Genomic DNA, 5313 nt, shown 5'->3' with positions numbered 1-5313 from the left:
AATGGATGAGAGATGTCAATATTTTGGTCCAAATGGATGTTTTAGGTGGTTTTGGACTGTTCCGGATGGGTGGGGGACCTGGTATGGACAAGTAAGGGTAACATTTCCAACAAATCTTGAATGTAAATATTATTATGTCCATAGATTGAAGTTTCAGATGGAGAGCAAGATGAAAAATATGCAAAATTACATGCATGCAACCCATTTATGCCATTTTTCTCTTTGTTTGTAGGCCTGACCGTTTGTCCTTGAGCCGTAGATGGTGAACAATCCGCTAGCTGTCTTGCTCTGACTGGTGCACTGGACATGATTTCAATGTGAGTCATCATACTGATTGTTTAATTAACACATGAATTTCAGTTTGTTCGTTAAAGTACTAACTTAGCTGTGTATTTACAGTGGACGTAGTGGTGCGGTGCAGGTGGTAGACTAGGTATTTCCATATATACACTATGTTTACAGAATTGCGGCCAGTGGAGCAACATAGCTGATGAGTTAATAGCACTAGTTCTTCAGACAAATAACTTTATTTTTAACCTATAAAGCATATTTAGCTGTAGGTGGGGCCATTTAGCTGTAAGATCTGGCTTTTGTTCTGTTAAGCCCTTAGAGTAATGAATTTCAGAGTGAAGACCATAGCGCCTTTTCCTAGTCAAGTATCGGGCAGCTGTATGTCTTTTCAGAAATGCACATGTCTTCTTAAGCATGTCACTGTGTTTGCTTTTAATAAGATAGGCAATAAACTCATAACCTTTAGACAAATGAGCATCTGTAAATTCAGATTTCACTATTTCAGAGTCAGCCAGACCATGATTGAGCTTAAGGATTGTGCTGCGGATGCAGCCTGTGCAGTTCCGGGAGAAAGTCACTGTCTTGGGCAATGCGGTCTGGTATCAGGTAAGCACTATTGAAAGCCTCACACATTTGGGGGGTCTGAAGCCTTGTGCTGTCAATGCGATCTGGTTCAAGTACAATTAGAATGCATTCTCAAAGCAGTACTTCATCAGATATGGTTATCTCAAGCTTACAGTTCGCGGGCAGATATGACTTCGATTTGTTCTTGCTAGCAGAAACCCTACAGGCCAAACTATGCGTTAAGCACTATTTTCCACAGCAACCCTTGCAGACAGAAAAACAATACTTAAAATTACTTCTGGCATTTAATTTCTAATTTCCTTTATATCTCTTTTGTATGTTTGTTTGCCCTTTTTAACTCTGACATGCCATCTTGCTCACATTGATGGAGCATACCTGTTTTTGTTTAGAGCCAAGTCCCCAGCTGCTCGAGTTTGCCGTGTCAATAATGAGAAAGCCATGGCATGATGTCTCCTCTATGTGTTTCCTTATCTCAGTGTTGAACATAATTGCCAGTTTCAGGGGCCTAAACATTTTATTTTATTAAAGGTCTGGATGATCCTTGCCTGACTGCGGGTTTGTGTACACCTCAATCCGACTCTGTGTCCTGAACAGAGGCCGCAGTGATGCAGCGCTTGTGAACGATCCATCAACATCCTAAAAAGGTCAACACTACACCAAGCTGGGAAAATTGATCCTGATAGTCATCCCCAGGTAGTGGAATGAATGTTCACTGAACTACAGAGGAATCACACCCAAATGACTTTCCTGCCACGACATTAGTGTGGCCACTCGCGTAGGAATTCCTTAGCAAACATGCTCTTTTGCATGGTGACTGTGGGCATTTTTGCAAAACTTACGCTTTCAACACTGGATTTTAAAGAGAATACTTAATAAAATGTCGCTAACAGGACTTATTTATATGAGAGAGACTATCTGGATGCGCATTAAGTGTCACTTTGTGTCGTAAGCTGTTGAAGGAGCGATTTGCGCCTTTTTAAGTGTTAATTTTGGGTAGCCGGCTTGTATCGGCTTGAAAGCTGCAAATTATGCCTCTCATCATAATAGCATTAATTTTTGTAATTGCAATGTGTATGTTTAGATTGTAAGTGAAGCTTTTAATAATAATTTTCTTAAAAAACATGATTTTATATGCTGTCAGTGAGTTTTTTATTGAAAAAAGTGCTTAAAATTTAAAAAAAAAGTCTCCTATTTCATCAAGAAAAGTACACTGATTCATAATCAATACATTTATTTGGGCCTTTTGCTGATATATTGGTGAATTTCGCATGCAATGATACCAGTTTTTGCCATAAAAGTTACGCGTAACAATAATTGGAGACACAAAATCAGCTGTCGTCACTTACACTAAAAATCATGCATTCCGACTTGACTGCGGCCAATTTAGTCACCGCTTTAAATGGCCATTTTAAGGCCTTTACCCCCATCCGAATGCACTGAAATTGCATATTCATTGTGGAAATAGTTGAAATCTCATGTGGAGAAAGTTTGAAAAAGATAGGACAAAGTTGAGTTCCCTTAAAGGTTACATAACACTAAATCATTGTGTATCCCTCCGTGGTCCATTCGAAAGTAGTGCCTATTTCTAAAGAGTTCCTTTTCTCTTCTTGAATATAAGCCATTTAACAATGTGAGACATGTCTTTTGTGGTTATTTGTAACATCCTGTATGTGTCTGGAGTACTTTGATGCCTTGGATTGGAAGCTAACTTAAAAGATGAACTTTTGAGGGTGTGTTTTCTATTGTGTGGTGCTTTTGTCGAAATTAGGATTCCGAAACACGTTTTTCTACGGTGGGTTCATTCGACAGCGATTTACTTTCTTAGAAATTGCGAGACGGTATGTTTTTGATTGCAATTATTGGAAGATGACAGATCCATCTTTAAAATGATACCAGGCTCGGAAAAATTGATACGTCGGAAAGGCAAGAAAAATGCTGTGAAAGTTGTCAGTTTTATAATGGGACCCTATGGGAATCGGAATTAGTGTAATATAACCTAAAACGCCGAAAATACCCGTCTCTGCATGAACGTCGCCATCTTTACTATCACGTGATTACCCCCTCTGATTAAGGTTACGCATGCGCAATTAATTTCCTTCTATATTACATATAAAATAGTTGTTGATGTTCGATATAAATTTTTACCATGACCAAGCGTTTCACCACTATATCATCATACACCATTGGAAAGATAAATGCATAATCTTTTGAAAAAATTGCATGCCATCAAATTCTATGTGTTGTAACTCAAAATATTTACCTTAGAATAGGCACACCAGTTTTAACACATGTGGAGGCGACCATTTTTACTCAAATAGTATGACCTACTTTCAAAGCCGGGAACCATCAACAGAAAAAGTAGAGTACAAAAATGGCTCTTTTACTTATTGCTTACAAATATACCTTCAAATTAATACCAAAACGTACCATTTGCATTCTATTTAACAAATCCTAGGCAGCATTCACTGAACAATGTGTGCTTTATATCAAATTGATTGCATGTAACCCTGTTAACAGGAGTTCCGGTTTGGGGTTATGTGACCTTAAGCGTACACCGGTAACCATTGTAAGAAGCTTATTTGCAATTACAAACCAGTGGGCTAGCCTGTTATCCCCGTGTTCAGTATCTTTTTGAATGAATTTATATTAATAGAGATCTTGACTATATAAATGTCTTTTTTTCATTAAGTATTTACAAATGAACGCGTTGCCGATTAAATTTAAACCATCCAAATAAAAGTTAAAATGCAAAGATCATCGAATGGCACGAAAAGCATAGACATTGAGTATTTTTGCGATCACATTTGCCAATAATAATGAACCATTAAAGCGTACATGTTGCGGTCATAAAATTTAATGGTTCTGTTCGATACTACCGACAATCAGGCGAGTGACATTTTATTTGCCAGTGTCAGGAAAAAAGGTTTGTCCCACATTACTGCTATGAATACGTTGTAATGCATCATTACTTTTATCTTTAGACACTTAACTAAAAACATATACATATATTTAACGTTTTAATTATTGGAAAGCATCTTATTTAGAAATTAAAACAACACCAAATATAATCCTGTCAGCTTTTGAAACTATATTTTCATTTTTGTTTTACAATTGCTGTGTTAATGAAGGGGGAAATACATGTTTTCCGTAACACAACGTATATATTGTGTTGTTCCTAAATTGTATACCGGGAGGTATCTGGCGATATTTCGTTTGGAAAACATTGACAAACCATCTTATAACTTATTAAAGTACACACCACGAAAATCATCTAATTATGTTGGGAAAACTGTAAACACGACAAACGCGATCGGAAAAAAAAAAAAATTAACAAACTTAGTGTATTGCAACTGTTTTAAAACTCGTGGCTGATTATCCACGCAGGATGTTGTACTGGGAATAAGATGTCTCATTCATAATTCATCGCTGCGAAATTTCACGGTCAATCAAAAAGCATAGCCCATTTTTATTGAACTCGAGTTCCTACGATGCAAGTATAGTAAACCATATCATTCAGTTCTACTTGCTATGAAATAATAACACTCGTTTTAAGCGAAGGCAGTCTGTGAATTGTTCTCACATGATTACAAGATTAATGTGTGCGGTATCTAACAGATAATATAAGAGTAATGTGTGCGATATCTATGAAATAATGTTCGTTTCGCTATCATCGAATCCCTAAACTCCACTTAATTTATGATTGGAAACCAATTCTCTAATGAGCAAATCATGAATATGTTGATTTGGGGGTACCAGAACATAAAGTGACTTAAATAAATCCACAATATTTAATACCAAACGTTGTATCATTGATATATAGTGTCACATTTGGTAATACGTTATTCTACATTCAATTGCATTATACAGATATTGTTTGGATCGATCAAACAATTACGCAATTGGTGTCTCGATTGCACCATTAGCATACTTTTTATTGTTGAAACGGTTCAATCGTTTACATAATATAACGCTGTTTGCGATTAACGACATGTAATCAGATTTAATAAATGTATCAGCGAGTCCAAATGGAAATACAAATCATCGACATATTAATGGCCGAACTGTATGAACTCGTTTGCATTCATACGTTTTTATTTAATCTATTAACAATCGTTGACTCGCAGATGATTGACAACAATAAATCATGATTTCAATCAAACTAAGTGCATTGTAAAATATCACCGTTAAATATAAATCGATATGTTCTTATTAGAGAGAAATAATGTCACTAATGAAAGAAATTGCCTTTTAACATATGCCAAAACATGATTGGTCGTTCTTGTATATCTAATCAAAATATCAATCACAACATACAACATTTTAAATATATAGTTTGTCGCAAATCAGTTTGTATCATAAGGCTGACATTTCCTTTAATAATTGATAAAAAAAAACACTACAAACGTGAAAGTCTGAGGCTGTTGTGTTTTTAGTTTG

General features: G+C 36.0%; 1 long non-coding RNA gene across 1 annotated transcript; it reads left to right on the top strand.

The window, feature by feature from the left end:
• The first annotated feature begins 211 nt into the window (after window positions 1–211).
• LOC127867549 (uncharacterized) lies at window positions 212–2001 on the top strand. The gene is made up of 3 exons (XR_008043544.1): window positions 212–317; window positions 797–897; window positions 1405–2001. It is a non-coding gene; the product is annotated as an uncharacterized LOC127867549 (long non-coding RNA).
• The last annotated feature ends 3312 nt before the right edge of the window (window positions 2002–5313 follow it).

The sequence above is a fragment of the Dreissena polymorpha genome, chromosome 2 (assembly GCF_020536995.1).
Source record: "Dreissena polymorpha isolate Duluth1 chromosome 2, UMN_Dpol_1.0, whole genome shotgun sequence".
NCBI lineage: Eukaryota > Metazoa > Mollusca > Bivalvia > Myida > Dreissenidae > Dreissena > Dreissena polymorpha.
The sequence above is the reverse complement of the archived record's forward strand: the minus strand, read 5'-3'. Positions and strand labels throughout refer to the sequence as shown.